Below are 17626 nucleotides of genomic sequence, written 5' to 3'. Positions count from 1 at the left end.
GGGTGGCATGTATTAGCGGGAAAAGGGACAAAGCAGCTGTGAACATGTGTCACTGCTGAAGACCTGAGCAGTATGGTGTAATCGTCATTGAAGAAACCAAATGGTCCTTATTAGGGCCACTCACCTCAGTGTAAGAGGATAACTTCATTCTTTCCACATCTCTGGGTCATTACAATATTTTACTAAATTGGCATTTACTGCATCATACCAAATAATGTATATTATATTGTCACTGATATGTTTCTTTAACAGGATAATCATGTAATTAATACCATATCCTGACATTTTTGTTGTTAATGTTGAAAAAATAATTATACACTAGAATAAAATATTATGTGGACTACAATGCATCACTAAGGAATGTCATTAATGATAAACTAATTGGTGGAATGAAGTAAATAGCACAAGAGTTCAGGATTTCACTGAAACATAATCAGCCTGCAAATTTCAGAGTTTTAATAAATGTAATTATGGGCTGTCAGTCCATACTGAATAGTTATTATCAATGTGGTGACATTAAAGCATTAAGCCTAAAATTGAGCACATTTTTCACTGTTAAAAGCTGCTGAAATATTGTAAATGAAGGGACTGTATTTCCTAGAGGTTTTATCTTCTTCTCCAAACTCATCATACTAATGCACGAAATTACAAATATATTATCTACTCTATATACAGTATATATAAAATCCTAAGGCTAAAAGTGCAATGATTTTGTGCAACAATTTTATGTGGTGTTTTGATGTCAAGTTTTTTGTCATGCTTTAAATCAGGCTTATTTTAAAACCTACATATATATGTTTGGTATCATTCTTTTCAGAATTTAGCAAACGTTATTGTGATGCTGTTAGATTTTCAGATTCTTATTCTGTTTTTACATGATAAACTAAAAAATATCAACAACTCACGTCCCACGAGATGAGAATTTGTCCCAAGAGATTTAACCATGCTTGGGGCAAGAAATAAAAGACTAAGCGTAGGACAGCTGCTGTACAGGCTTTTAAATGTTCAAAGCGCCACGCAAGATGCAGATCACGCGGCACTGCAGCAGCAAGCCAGCAGCTGATCGAGCAAAGAGGAGGTAAAAAAAAACTATTTGTTTCCCAATGTATCACTGTGTTAAGAGCGGGATTCGGAGGCGTGACCGTGTCTCCTTGGGGTACGTTCAGCCCCCCTCTTCACAATGCGAGTGGCAGAGACACATAGCGCAGGACGGGGGGTGTTAGCAAGCAGGGGGGTTGGCGAGTGAAACGAGAAGAGGGGAACCCCCTAGTTATTAAATAATGTTCAGGTTGTTCCTTTGTTGAAAGTTGAAAGTCCAGCCTGGTCTCTGTATATGTGTAGTTTCCACCACCCTGAGGTTTGCTTTCTTTTTCCACATTTTAGACAAGTTCTTTTAAGGATAACTGGTTGTTCTAAATTGGCTTTGTAAGGGTCTGGATTTGAGTGTACCCTCTAGCAGACTGGTCCTTCAAAAAGGGTTGTTTCTTGCCTTGTACTCAGTGCTGCTATAATAGACCTTGACTCCTGTAGCAGTGAAATTGGTTTTTGGTTGTACCTTTGTGTTATCATTTCTCAAGCTTATATTTTGAATTAATTCATGCATCTACTGTGGAAATCTAAAGCTTGAAAAGGCAATACAGTAATCCAAATTTTGACTGAAACTGCTATTGAGGCATTTACACAATCATTATTGTTCCTTATTTTTCATAATTTAATGGATTGTCAGGGCCAAACATGGAATGATGTCTCAGGTCAGAAAACAATGCCAAAACAGACCTGCCCAAGAGATAAAAATCCCAGGAGGTGATTAGCCCTGCTACAATAAACAGTGTCTTATACTGAATGTGCTGAGGAGACTACAGACAGTGAGAGGCTTGAAGGCATACCAAGAGGCCAGCATACGGTAACTTAAGAAATAGCCTGCCTGATATATATGCAATACTGCATCCAAAAAAGAGAAAAAAAACTGAACACAAGCTTGGAAGCTAAAGGGTGAAAGGATAGAACATGCCACCAAAGGGCAATCTAACTTGTAAATCTAGATGGTCAACCCTGGGGCTTGAAGGTAGGTCAGAAATACAGGGTGGCCTGGAAAGTTTCGGACCTGAATGAATATTTTTTAAAGCATGTGATAGTGTTATAAATCATGCACTGCCCATTACCGACTTTACAGAATACCGTAAAAAACTGTAGCATATTGCTAACAGCTCTTTACAGACAGGGCTGGAAGACTGCACTTGTGAGTACTTCACGCTACTGGACAGGGCTGGATTATTTCATTTTGGTTGTTCCTATTTTATGGTTGCATTGTCAATTCACAATGGTTTGCTGCTAGTGGTGCTGCTCCAAAAGTTGCAGTTCATGATATTATCTACATGACAGTTAATAAACCAATGCAGAGTGCCAATTGACATCTAAGATTGTGGCCACTCTACCAAATTTCTACCGTGCTTGTTTGATCAACAGTCTTGAATTAATGATCCCCTTTATTGACCATGAATTTTAGTAAACAGGCATTCGTGGTTTTGGTTAATTTAGAGTGAGTGGCTTTTGACCCTGAGTGTTTTCAGGGTAACAATTTCTCCTGAAACCTTGTTTTTTTACTTTGCCTAATTGGTTTTCCATTTTTTTTATATTCTTGGCAGAACATTTACACCAGAGAACTCAAGAAAGAGAAGGAGACTTTCATAGTAAAAGAATAAATCGTAGTCCCACACAAGCAGTAGTAATGATGAAGAACATATAGGCTATTACCACTGCACTGACACTGACAGTGTTCACCTTGGGAGTAGCAAGAGTTTAGCCATATCTTCTTACCAGTTCGTATTTCTTGTGTTAGAGGCACTTCCTGAGTCTTGTAAAAAACTGGAAAATTAATTAATCTCTTTAGGGTCCTAGGGTACATTGTTGCTATTTATTGTTGTTCCATAAATATGACAATTACTGGAATGATCCTGTAGCAGTGTTTTTGAGGAGACTTCAATTCCCAACAGTCAGCAGGAGGGAACAGGAGCCATCGGACGGACGTCTTGATTGGCACACACTTTTAAAGGACTTGGCATATGGAGGAAATAGTTCAGAGAAGAGCTGCAGCAGTTTCTCTACACACCAAATCAAAGTTGTATGTGTCATGCAATGTGTCTATCCAGTGGGATGTTGCTCAGAAGTACAAGACGGTGTGGCTCTTGTTTGCAGATTGTGTATCCATGTATGATGACATTTTTCTACTTATAACTAGACATATACAAAGTGAAAGAATACTCCATAGTTAATTTATTTTATATCCCACAGTACCAGAGTAAGATTTTAGTGTTAGCCAACAGTGGAGCACTAATGTAACCCACCGATTACTACATGGCATTTCAAACCTCTGTCAGAGGTCTATTGAGTCAGGAGATAAGAAGTGACTCACTAGGAAGAAGACTTTAGATAGAGATATGTCCAGCAATATGTTTTTTTATTAGTGCTCTAGTTTGGAGTCTCACTACGGCATTATTCCAGGATTTAAGAAATACCAGGCAGTACCTTCCTGGGTACCACCAGGCCGTGTTTCTTTAACTAAATTAAATTCATATGCATTAAAGAAATCTGCAAATACAGCACTACAGCAAGTGATAAATATGCACAATTATAAAACCATGCACTAAAATATAAGCATGCAAAATTAAAAAGCTGCCAACAGCACAGAATGGTGTAATTTTCTATTATTTTGAACTATAGCTTCTTGTGTGGTTGGTGGTATTCACTTGATCTATGCAATTATTTGGCAAATGATCTATTCTAATGTAATGCACAGTTATGGAATTATTCAGTTTAAAAAATGCAAAAGACTAAGCATATCGAAAAAAAAAATTTAAATAAAAACAAGTTTTAAAATGAATTTCTGCAGAAATGCATTCTGTTCATTTTACATTCATTCAAACCACACATATTGGATAGTTATTGGTCATCGCTGTAATATTTTAGCTACTTAAATGTACCCTGCTAATAAAAGACTCAAGTTTTATAGCAGTTATTCAATTCTGAAATGTAAAGAAATACGTTAATCTCACAGGCCAGGCCTTTCACTGTTTAATTCTTGAGCTTGGTTCATACCTTGTATCCAATGTTCCCGGGATAAGTTACGGCACGTATGACCCGGAATTGGACAATTTAGGATCAGAACATTGATTGACAGATTGCTACAGATTGTGGATTAATAGCAAAGGACCTTGATTTGAATAATGCTGCATGAAAGAGTAACCAAACTTGCTTGAGAAACTGTACGATGGCGCTCTGTATTTAGCAAAAGACAAAAATCATTTAGTGAAGAATATCTTTTATAGATTTCCTAATCTTGTGAAAACAGAGTACTAAATAATATAGCAATCGTCCAAGAAATTTAAGATGAAATAGTGAAACCCACTCATTAAGCTTTTTTTAATTCACCCTGTACTATAGAACAAAACAGGAAATGTAGTCCGTAGTATAAAAAGTATCCTTATGTGGTCACTGGCAACCACACAATGTTGCAGCATCAAACTGCAAAACACTGACTGAAAGTTTTTCAATTTGAACACAACCCAGTTTTACTCCAATATGTTTGCCATACGAGTCTGCAAAGAAAGTGCACAAGAGAATATTTACAGGCTGTGGTGTATGGCCGGCCGTTTAATCCGGCCAATACCCCCAAGCTGCCAGGTGGAGCCCTCCCTGCAGTATGGAGGTTCCCCGAAGACCAGCAGGGCATCATGGACACTGGAGTTTTTATACGCAGCCCTGCTGGATGCCATGGGGGCCACTAGGAGATGCTGCAGGGGGGAACAACGGTTATTTACCCTACACCCCGAAAGTACGTCCAAGTCACATGGACAAGGGGAATGACATGCTTCCGGGGTGAAGAAAAGGACTTCTTACCTGACCCAGAAGTGATACAAGATCACATGGACTGGGGATTGGGAACACTTCCGGGTCAGGGAATACAAAAGGATTGTGGGAGCTTCCAGACGGCAAGCTGAGCTGGGTGGTAGGAGGGAAACGCGTCTAGGAGTGTGGAGGATTGGATTATTGTGTTATTGTGATTTATTATATGAGTATAGTGGAGGAGAGGGTGCTTTGTGCACTGTGGCAATTTAATAAAGTCATCGTTTGGACTTTTATCTGGAGTCGTGGACAGGGGTTCAAGGGAGCGATAGCACCCCCTATCTGTCACAAGGCCTATAAACTGTTTCAAAACTGTCAAGTGTCATCAGCTTTTTGCTGATGTTTTCAAAGCAGAGAAGCACATATCCCTCAATTTATGTGTAACATATTATACGGGGACATTATTATTTTTACTTTAAATGCTCTCTAAGTGTTTGTTGTAGTTTTACAATTTTGGTATCTCCTAACTCATCACATTACCTTTTTTATTAAAGATTTAGCAAGCTTCATTCTTTTTAATTGCAGTTCATGACAGTGGTCATATTGCTTGTCATGTTGCAACCATGGTGCCCATTTGTAGGTTTATACAGTACAGTGAAATTCTTACTTGTGTGTGCTAATCAACATACAATAGGTTGTTATGGTGATATGGGGACTATCTTCACATCACAGTTATTTAAGATAGCAAAGTGCATCCCCAGGTTTCCTTGCTCTGGATCCACCATGCTATTTTGCAGTTGTTCTGTAGTGTAATGGGAACTAGCCTCAAATGTAAAGTGCCAATGAGGGCAAGATATTGTTTTTAATTTATTGAAAACTTTAGAATATAATTTTGCATGGCAAATGCAAGTTTGTGAAGAAATAACTTTAACTTGAAAAATATCAAACATTTCCTTTAATCACAGGTTGTGAGTATGCAAGGACAAAACACATATTTTGCCCTATCCCAGGGTTACAGGTGAAATACTGCATTGGTAGAAAATTCCAGGACATAAGTCATTCTTAGCCAGGAATGATCAAATGACACAAGGCCTGAACATGAGAGAAGAACTTTGATCTACAGTATGTCATATCAATGATCCAAGAGACTCAACAGTAAAGCATAAGCCTGGCATAAACTCAGAACCCACGTCCTTTCAACTCCACCATTTCAGCCAGAGACCACACAAGATGAGGAGATCGATCAGCTTACTACAAGGAGCCATTTTGCCATTCAGGCACACTACGTGCCTAGACTCCTAGCAAGACGAACCCCTATCTATCCAGGTTGCACTGATAATTTGTCACACTAATTCTAATTTGCTTCTGTTTTAGGCACATTAGGAACCTTCAGTTTGAAAACATTAACTTATAATGCATGAATAAAAAGTGTAAACCTTCTCTGCTGCTTGTTTTGGTGCTCTTGCCACTCGGGTTATAGATGCAAGAGCAAGGGGTAAGTACTTAGCCACAGCAGTACAGGTACACGTTTACAGCAACAACAACATTTATTTATATAGCACATTTTCATACAAAAAAGTAGCTCAAAGTGCTTTTACGTAATAAAGAGTCCAAAAGTGGGAATAGGCTCATCTTTGGACCCTTCAATGATAAAAAAGCTGGTAACAGCCTGTACTGTGAAAAGTAAGAAAAAAAGCCTCTTTGAATTACCTGTTGCATGCATCACTCTTAAATGTAAATACTGCAATATTATGTTGTGTCATTCTCTTTTAAAATGATAGCTTCATCCATTTATGAAACACGAAAAACCCAATCCAGGAGTATGGGAATGTTAAAGTTTATCTCGACAGCATCAGCCGTGAACACTTTCTGTAATTGGACTAATGTAGAGTTGCCAATTATATTAACATGAATGCCTTTGGGATTCAGGAAGAAGTTTGGAGTACCAAGAGAGAAGCCCACACAGATATGATGACAACATATAAAATCTGCACAGATGGTGAATGGTACATGATTCAAGAGCAGACTTCTGGAACTGTGAGTCAGCAGCACATAACTACGGCACAGCTACGCTTTCCTCTGGTGGAAAAAAGTAATCATCAAAATTACAAAAACAATGCAAGTTTCCTGCCTTGCCTCTGATGCTACTAGGACAGGCCTTGACCCCTTAATCATCCCAAATTAAGATTAAGAAGGCTCAGGAATGAATGAATAAATGGAATGATGGCTTTCTTAAACATCTCAAAGACTCTGCTTTTGAATGTGGGCATCTGTGACTGCACCATACCTTGTTTATGATGCTGCAAAAATAGGCTTCTGGCCTTGCTATCCTATACTGGACTTCTGAAAGGATGGCTTTTTGGGGTGATTTCATATAATAATGGTGATTTTTGAATATATGTATTTGTAGCAGCTTTGAAAATATATATTTTTTAATTCACAACAGTGAAAATGGTATTTTAAAATAAACCTCCATAGGTTTCCCTGCCTATAGATACTCACTTGTGTAATAATTTATATTCCCCACTCTAACTTATATTTTACTTTGTCAGATCAAAAAGGGGTTTCTGTTTAAGGTCCAATTACAACTTTTTTTTACAGTTGGGCTTGCGTGACAGGGTTAGCCGGAGTATTCATACCTTAGCTACAGTCATGCTAATCGCAGCGTCACAGCCACTGAGCATGACAGCAGGAATAAAGCTCTGAGCAGATGTGCATGGCCCATCATAAACTGCTTTCTGTGTCCTCAGTTATTATCAGAAACATTAAAAAGCAGGTGATGATTGATGCAGTTAAATCTCAATTGGATGTCTGGTTTCTAATTTTTCAACTGTCACTCTCTTTTTTTTATTTGGGGGTGGCAAAGCACAATGATTCAGTCTGAGCATGTGCAGTAAACATTATTTGCCCTGGGGAGCTTAACCATGGTGGGGTAAAAAAAATTCAGAGGCGCAATTAAGACACAAGCTAATAAAACAAATAAGCCGTGATAAGACACTAGCGTTGAAATTCTGTGTCAGGTCCTGATTACTAAGCATATGCCAGTAAAAACATCATGCAGTTAACACATTTTTCGCCTACAGTAACAAGTTACTTAGTTATTGTGGCAACAACGTGAATGAATAAAGTGTATTTTGGAACACCTGAAATCCATCCATCCATTATCCAACCCGCTATATCCTAACTACAGGGTCACGGGGGTCTGCTGGAGCCAATCCTAGCCAACACAGGGCTCAAGGCAGGAAATATATCTCGGGCAGGGCACCAGTCCACCGCAGGGTGTGTACACACACACACACACACACACCAAGCACAAACTAGGGACAATTTAGAATCACCAAAGTACCTAACCTGCATGTCTTTGGACTGTGGGAGGAAACCCACGCAGACATGGGGAGAACATGCAAACTCCACTCAGGGAGGACCCGGGAAGCAAACCCGGGTCTCCTAACTGCAAGGCAGCAGCGCTACCTACTGCGCCACCATGCCGCCCCCACTTGAAATCCCTGAAATATAAACAATTAATCAGAAATCAGGTAACAAATGCTCCAGTCCAAGGGCTAAAAATATTAAAATGACATGAAGATTCACAGCTGATGTTAAGAGGAACAGAGTTTTATTTATTTTTTTCCACTGGAACATTAACATTTGGGTAAATGTCACACTGATTCTGTCTTAGAAAGATTCCTGCCTTGAACAAAGTGTTGCTTGGATAGACTTTGACTTCTCCATTGCATTTCCATTTCCATTTGCTTATTTGGCTAATACTTTTATCCAAGGCGGATTACGGCATTTCAGATACAATTGGTTAAATTTCTTTTGATTTTCCAATCAGACCACAGGCAGGTGAAGTGAGTTGCTCGTGGTCACACACTGTCTCGGTAGAGGGATTTGAGCCCACAACCTCAGGGTTTAAACTCCAAAACCTATTGCCATCCTCAGAATTAAACTGAGGTGAAGTGAGCTCTGAAAATGGGTGGCTGGTTGGCAATCAAACAAAGTGTATTTTTCTTGTTCAGTAAAGTCAAAATAAAACTATGGTGAGAATGTTCTCAAAGCTTGAAAAACTCAGCCATCGTTTTTATGCTGAGAGAAATGCAGTTATTAAGTGCTGAATGGTTTCCCTTGATAGTTATCTTTGGATGTGCCATGAAAGGCAGGGAGCAGCAGTAGATTTAGTGCATTCCAGCTAACTAATACAGCTGACCTGTTTGAACTTATTCATGTTCAGCAGCTGTGCAGATGTCATTCACTTAATGATGACTAAGATCAATATCTTAACAGAGAATCCCATCCATCAAGCAAATCAGCCCAGCGGAAGGAGCTGAGCACACAGAAGACAGTCCCCTCCGGTCTAAATGCTCAAAGTTGTACATTTTTTCGAGATCACAAATGAGTGCAAGTTAACGTTACCTTATTCAGCTGAGTATTAGCCATTAACTAAAGCCTCTCCTGGAGATTGTTATCTGCTAAATGACTAATAATAACCTTGTGTACAAATGAACCTTTTTAACTACTGCATTTAAAAAGGTGAATGTAGTTCACAAAATGCGCAAATGCTCAATCCAATGCGTATGATGCTGAAAACTACACATCTTACAGAACTTAAAGAAAAAAAAGATGATTATTTGATTGTAAATTTATAGAATGTCTAAAAATGAACCGTGGAATGAATAGGTTCTTGCACTGAGTCTGGTTCTATATGTAATTTTACAGGGGTGAAGATTTTCTGTAAACCACAATAATATATATATATATATATATATATATATATATATATATATATATATATATATATATATATATACTTTTTAAAAACCATGCTTATATTAAGTTAAAAAGTGTACTAAAAAGTAAAAAATAAGTCTCTCATACATCACTCGTAATATAAAAGCGTGGGCGCTTTATATAAGTGTGGTTTTTAAAAAGTATTTTTTAATATATTATTTTCAACTTTTTAGTCTTGGGTTTGTTTTAATATAATTTTGTAATCAAAATTTTAACACTTCCTTTAATATTTCTATCCATTACTAGCGCCATCTATTGGTGAAATCTTTAACTATTCTTCATATGAAAAATTAATTTCTTAATTAACGTGAGAGGTGGATTCGGGGTAAGGGCTCCACCTCCAAGGAAACAGAAAACTCTCTTAACCGCTAATAAAAAAAAAATCAAGAGTACACCTTATGAGAAGGATTTAGGAGTCATAGTGGACTCTAAGCTATCAACTTCCCGACAGTGTTCAGAAGCCATTAAGAAGGCTAACAGAATGTTAGGTTATATAGCACGATGTGTGGAGTACAAGTCCAAGGAGGTTATGCTCAGCCTTTATAATGCACTGGTGAGGCCTCATCTGGAGTACTGTGTGCAGTTTTGGTCTCCAGGCTACAAAAAGGACATAGCAGCACTAGAAAAGGTCCAGAGAAGAGCGACTAGGCTGATTCCAGGTCTACAAGGGAGGAACTATGAAGAAAGATTAAAAGAGCTGAGCCTTTACAGTTTAAGCAAAAGAAGATTAAGAGGTGACATGATTGAAGTGTTTAAAATTATGAATGGAATTAGAACACTGGATCGAGACTTGTATGAGTTCATCAAAAACACGGGGACACAGTTGGAAACTTGTTAAGGGTAAATTTCGCACAAACATTAGGAAGTTTTTCTTTACACAAAGAAATATAGACAATTGGAATACGCTACCAAGTAGTGTAGTAGACAGTAAGATGTCAGGGACTTTCAAAACTTGACTTGATGTTTTCTTGGAAGAAATAAGTGGATTGGACTGGCAAGCTTTGTTGGGCTGAATGGCCTGTTCTCGTCTAGAGTGTTCTAATGTTCTAACATGGATTAATTGATCAGTTACTGAAACTGATTATTGATTCATGTATTGTCATCAGAAGTGAGTAAGTGTGCATAACTTCAAGTCATTTGGACAACAGGAAGTGGGTTAAATAACGATTACAAGATTTGTACCAGACAACAAAACAGGTGAAGTTAAAATAAGCATGGTAATAATAATAATAATAATAATAATAATAATAATAATAATAATAATAAGCGTGGTAATAATTTTTTAATAAATGTTAGGTTGGCATAAAACATTATTAATAGAAATGAAACCCCAAATAACATCTAATTTGTTGTATTTGTGTAATTTTTTTCATTCAAATACAATTAAAACGAGAATGTACTGTATATAGAATAGCGATATATGCATTAAAAAGGGAAAATCAAAGATCACACATTAGCCATAGTAGGCTGCTGTGCAGCTTACAGCTTAAGCTCCTACCATACATTATATATATATCAGAACATAGTAAGGCTCACTTTTCAAGCACTTCGAATCATGACACAAATGGCAACATCCTCACTAATTTAGCTAAATTGGTAGCCTCTTACAGCATTCACAGCTCAACATAAAATTTGCTAATATTATGTTCATAGGTGTTTGCCCTAACAGGCATGTAACATACAGTTGCTACAAGTACCGTTTGAGGCTCTCCAGCTCTCCAGTTGAAATGAATTGTTTGAAGGAAATGCTACTTCATTAATTGGACCACATTGTCAAATTTTCACAAACAAATCCATGATACACCATTGCAGTGTGACACTACAGCTACCAGTGTAGATAATATGTTGTGATACACAGCTTCAATCACAACTTTACCTGCTGACTCCTTTGTGATAATGCTCGCTTTAAAATAATGTTTAAAAGTCATTATGGAGTTGTGTAATCTTGTTTAATAATCTGAATGACATCCTCAGAAGCAATGCGATTCAGCAGCCAACATGCTGTCCAACTCTAAATCGTGTAGTGTGATGCCAGTAGAACAGAGCTAAGTAGTAAAACCTGAGAATGCACTTGGCATATCGAAACGTGAAAATTGAGAAGTCAAAATAATTAATAGTTTGGCCAAAATAATTCAGACCAAAATCTACTAGGTTACAGAAGTAATGCCCTGGTTCTCCAGGGGTACACCTCCCTTCATTGTCCCCCCAGTGGATATTCATGACTATAACTATGAACCAGATTTAGTGTGTGCAGAAATGGATAACGCAATGTATTGGGACTCGGTCCAGGGTTGGTTCCAACCTTGCATCTGATGCTACTAGAACTGGTTGTGGTCCCTCATGAAGCTAAATTGGTTTAAATATGTATATAAAGTATGTATTAAAAGGTCTATATCGAAAAGAAACCTGATGGACCATGTACAAAATGTGTATGAATACCAACAAAAAATTCCATCAATTTAAAATAAGTTCTTTTTCAGGCAGTGTTTAGATGTTCTTGAACTTGTACTGCATTTTTGTATGTTACCTTCTATATAAAAGAAGAATGAATGAATGATACAGTATCAGCAGCGCTAACTGCCACATTCCTACTATGAGGAAGCTATTTCATAAACCATTGTCAGCTTTGTATATTTTTTAATAAACTAAGCCCTGCCTTAAATCAAGAGCTGCTTTTAGAACACATACTTCAATAAAGATGCTATTTGTCTTCCATCTATTCTATAACCTGTATTGTCCTGTTTACGGTTGCAAGAGTTAGTCTATCTGAGCATAATGCAAGAGCCAAGCATCCACCAGAGGCGGATCTACCATCAGGGTGCACGCCTGGGGGCCCATGACGACAAAGGCCCTGATTACCAATTTTCCAGCTTGATGAAGCAATCGGGTATCTGCAAGTCAAAGTAGCCAAACAGAAACATTAAAAGAAACAATTGAGTATCTATAAATTGAAATGACCAAAGAGAAATGCTTGATAAAACAATTGAGTATCTGTGAGATGAAATGACCAAGGAGGACCCCCCCATCCAATGAAACGACCAAAAGGGGGATTATGAAATGATCAAAATCACGTGTCCGCACTCTGCATTGTTAAACGTATGATATACTCTTTGTTAAGGAGCTAAGTCAGCCAGAGGACTATGTGGGACTTAATCTGGCCCTGGCCATCACTACAGTTCATCATTACTTGTAAGGATAGGCTCTGGTCCCCCTCTGACTCTGAACTGGTTTAAGCAGGTTTAAGACCACTATGTTATGTTATTTTACAACTGTTATACTGAAAAAAAGAAAAGGAGGCTTCCATCATTTATAATAAATACAACAGTATTCTTAAATGAATAGCATTGAGAATTGAAAGTATAAAAAGAGAGCACACTATCCGATGGAGTGTCAGCAGTAAGACTTTGCACACATCCACACAAGGCCAGTTAGAGTTACAAATTAACATAATGTCTGTAATAAAAAGAGTAATAATAATTCTTTACATTTATATAGACTTTTCTAAGTATTCATAGCACTTGCTTCAGTGAGTGGGAAGCCACTTGAATCACCACTTATGTACAGCATCTACCTGAATGATGCAGCGGCAGCCATTTTTGTGCCAGTACACTCACCACAAATCCTTCTATATAAAAGCGGTCGGGATTGTCCTTCTGTCCCGTGATTGCTACGCAGGCGCGGAGTTTCACACACACCCCGTCCATTTTGCAATGCACGATGGGATTTGTAGTTTCGTTTTTCAAGGTAAAAGATGATTTTCTACTCCAGACTGTGCAATATCTTCTTCTTCTTTCTTACTATATAAAAGCGGTCGGGATTGTCCTTCTGTCCCGTGAGTGGAAAGCGTAGCGGTATTCCGCTTTTCACAGACATACTACTTGCAGCTTGCGGTACGAAGCGACATGATGTGAGCAGAGTTCTGGTGCTCCCATCGTTCCCTTGCTTTTGTGCGCGATGCGCTGGAAAAATAGACAAAATTATGTCTCTGGAAATAATTAATGTTGATGGAGTACAAATGCCTCACCGCGTAGTAAATATCAGGGGGGTTCAAAAGGGCGACCTCAATATAGAAAAAAAGTTTACATTTCATCACAAAAATAACAGAAACTACGAGTATTAAAGTAATACCGCTCAAATGCAATATAACCAAATTAATGAGTTTGTATAAAATATCAAATTGATCTACATATTGAATTGCCTTAAGAAGTGGTCAACTTAAAAGTCGGTCGCCTTAAAATGCAGGTCAGCCTAGTTAGCTCTTAATTTGTGAAGTGGTGACACAGATAGTAAATTAGAGACAGGGGATGATTAGGGGGTCAGAATGACTAGGCTATGGTGGACATCAGGACATACCCTACACTTTACAAAGGATGCCCAGGGATCTTTTATGACCACAAAAAGTCAGGACTTATACATCTAATCTGCGTCACTTTTACAGCACAGTGTCCCCATCACTGCACTGGGGCATTGGAATCCATAGTCAGACCACAAGGTAAGTGCCTCCTGACAAACACCACTTGCTTAGGTTCAGGTTGATGACCTGTTCTGAGGAGCATGTGGTATGGCTTCAGGGGAACATGCAAACTCCACACAAACCCTGAAAGGCAGATTCATAGAGCAATTCTAATCACTTAGCCACCACTAAATGTAGTTTAAATAACAAAAAAGTAAATTGTCCAAAAAACAATGAGCAGCAATGTGCAGCATATAGAGCACAAAGAAAGGTGGGTATGGTAGAAGCATGCTGCTGTAAATAGGCCACCATCTGGTCCATAAGGATTTTAAATGCCCATCCAGGAGTACATGGAATTGTGATGAAGTACAATCTTATAGAAATCTACAGATTGTACCTCAGCACTTCAGTAACTAAGTCGAAATGGCTTGAATAAGCCTCAGGTTAAGGCAGAGCAAATGCAGGAGGTGTGGCAAAAAGATGACACAAGTCACATGACAGGTACATGTTGTGCAGGGAGCTTTTCCTTATATCTCCTAGACATTGGCACCAGTGCAGGTGCTCTACAAAGGGTAATATCACTGATGGTGGGATATGGCTCTAAATGAAAGCAAGGGATATCTAAACTGTATAAAAGATGAGGGGAGTGAAACTTGAGTAACAAAATACTCAGAGGCACAGGAAAAAACTGCAAAAGACGGTAAAGGCCAGATTTGAACTTGGGATCACGAGACTGTAACGTTAAAAAACCATCACCAACAACATTACAAGAAATGTTGCCAAACAGACCTGGTGTATTTCAAACCTTGATATCCCAGTAAAATCCAAAATGAGAGGAACCCTGAAAGTGCTATTATGATTAATGCATTTTACTTTTTGCAGGCCATGATTGAAATCTGTAACAAAATCACCTTGAATAGTGAGACCGGTGGAAGAAAACCATCCTTCTGTTATTTTTGGTGAAAGGCCTTCTGAATTTATGTCATCTTCATTGAAACTTGGCACATCATGAAAGCAAGGAAATAAGCCTCAGTAGTTAACATTCCTCTGCATTCTTTCCTCGCATATTTATTTCCTCATAGACTGGATGCAGGCCAAGCTGACAAGAAACGCAAGAGCAGTGAAAGGGGCGAAAGGACTGAAATAAAGCCCTGGCATGCCATGTGGTCAGTTTTTTGCAAGGTTTCCACAAATGTTCATCTCAAAAGAGCGTCTCAGTTTCTAATGGCCAAGAGAAGCATCTGCCGAGCTTTGAAGCAGTCAATTCTCTGTTTTAAATAAGTGTAAAAATGCAGCTGTCTGCTGGCTCATGTATCTCTTTAGGTCTCAATGTGTTCCCAGCCCCCTTTTAAAAAAGCAAAGGACCAATGAAAAAAAAAAAGTCAGCACTGATACCAAGCACGCTGCCTCAGCTTGAGGAGCTATGGACTTGAAAAATCAAACTTTCATTATAATGTAAATAGGAGCTGGTGAACTACTGGTCTGTTTGTTCTACTTCTGCGCTGCCAGGATCCTCTAAGTGCTCTTACTCCGAATGCCATTCTAGGCAGGAGAGGCAGATCACAATTACCCTACAAGTATGTTCTTGCATTTGTCAAACCCTGAAAAGTAAGAATCTGAAACTCAGATACACTGCTTTTCACATGGTGCCCAAATGCCAGGCCTAAACAGCGCACCTCATCAAATTCTATCTCTTGTTGTGAACACACACTCACAAACTTATTTACTTGAGTTTGCTCATTACACTTGCCTTATCAGATAGATGTGGGTTTCAGTTCATTATTTACTGGCAATCCTCCTCTTTCTGAAAAGGTATCAGAAATGTTTTTGTATTTTTTTTCTACCATTTGTGGTGCTACTGACACTGAACATGCATATCGGATTTAGAACTTGACACGCACTTATTCAGCTGTGATCAAAGAGCCTCTTCAACTTTGACTTGAACCAGACGACAGCCTCAGACTTATTCTTTATTTTATCTTGGCCTTAGCTGTTACCATCCTGACAACTGAAAACCATCCTGGAGGCTTGGTCACTTTACTCACTGGTCACTTACTTGAACAACAACTCTGAATGCACTGTATTACTGCCATAACGGAAAATCATCATCAGACTGTATGACTAACCAACCTTCTACTTTCTACTACTACTTTCTAAATATGGACAGCAGCATGTTTCTCTTCAAAGAGGATCATTGTGCTAACGTCTGAACATCCTAGTGCTCTGCCAAGATTTAAAATATTAAATATCACAATCCCTACTTACAATTCCATGTCAATGGTTGGCAGGACAGAAAAAAAAATTGAAAAAATGTATTATCAATATTAATTATTTTATGAGGTGCATCATAATGATTTACTGGTTATCTCTGTTACATGGGTCCCATTCCTGGCCTGCTCACTGTCAGCGCGGAGTTTGCACATTTTCTCCAGACCCACATAGCAAATGTTTGCAGGAGAGGTTAACTGCCAAGAAAGTGAGTGCCCTGACCATTAAATGAACTTTGGTATTATTAACCTTGTAATGCTTAACAGTTAATCTTTATAAATCGGAAAAGAATGTATGACATTGTGACAAAAAGCAGTGTGAGAAAGCCAACATTGTAGATTTTCCTTACTACTACTACTACTACTACTACTACTACTACTACTATTGCTGCTGTTGCTAATAATAATAATAATAATAATAATAATAATAATAATAAAAACTAAAAACATGCAAAGGCACAGATTAACACCAAATCTACAAAGGCTTAAACAAAATTCAAAATGCAGCCCAGGTTGCAAATTTTTAGGTAGCTACAACTGGTCACAGATGATACGACTGGGAAAGAATTTCCTCACCCTTAACTCTAAGTGGCAATGCCACAACCTGGAAAAAATTAGGTTTATAAGAGTTTAATTACCTCATTACTACCTCAACCTTGCAACAGAGGGGTTTCAGGCATTCCAGTTTTACCTCCCGGAGTCCAAACACTGACAAATAAGTTGGGTCCTTCACAGCCCTTGCAAGTTTGCCAGAAAAATCTTTCAAATGCAATCCAAATTGCTTTGTTGTGGTTGAATGCCAGTATTCCAGGCAGTGCAGAGAGCTTGCAATATATTTTGTGATGAGGGAAAGAAATTAAAGTTTTAACTCCATAAAAATAAAGATCAATTATTTGGACAAAGCCACTCTCTTTTGTTTCTGTTTAATAAATATAATGTTAATTATGGCAGCTTCTCCATAGATGCATACTGATGCATCGTTTCACCACATAATAAAAAAATAGTTCTCTCAATAAGAGAAAGAATTAAAAAACATTTATATGTTATTATCAGCCTCAAAAAATGCATAGTAATAAAATGAAAAAGTGTGGGTTTATTTGTTTGTTTATTTTTTTTGAGCACGCTTACAATTTTGATCTAAGTCCAATGAAAACTGGAATGGGTGCATAGCGCATTCACAGAAATGTTATGTACTCTATAGACATGCTGACACAGATATACGTGTAGTATACACTATTCAGTGAGAACTGTTATAGTGACAAGGGCATATACAGGA

At 38.1% G+C, this 17626-nt stretch overlaps 1 protein-coding gene across 4 annotated transcripts in view; it reads right to left on the bottom strand.

Annotated features, from left to right (window-relative positions):
• The window catches only part of cdk14 (cyclin-dependent kinase 14), an 891964-nt gene that overhangs the window by 230973 nt on the left and 643365 nt on the right, over positions 1 to 17626 (bottom strand). The gene's annotated exons all lie outside the window — the stretch shown is intronic.

The sequence above is a fragment of the Polypterus senegalus genome, chromosome 15, assembly GCF_016835505.1.
Source record: "Polypterus senegalus isolate Bchr_013 chromosome 15, ASM1683550v1, whole genome shotgun sequence".
Classification (NCBI taxonomy): Eukaryota; Metazoa; Chordata; class Cladistia; order Polypteriformes; family Polypteridae; genus Polypterus; species Polypterus senegalus.
The sequence above is the reverse complement of the archived record's forward strand: the minus strand, read 5'-3'. Positions and strand labels throughout refer to the sequence as shown.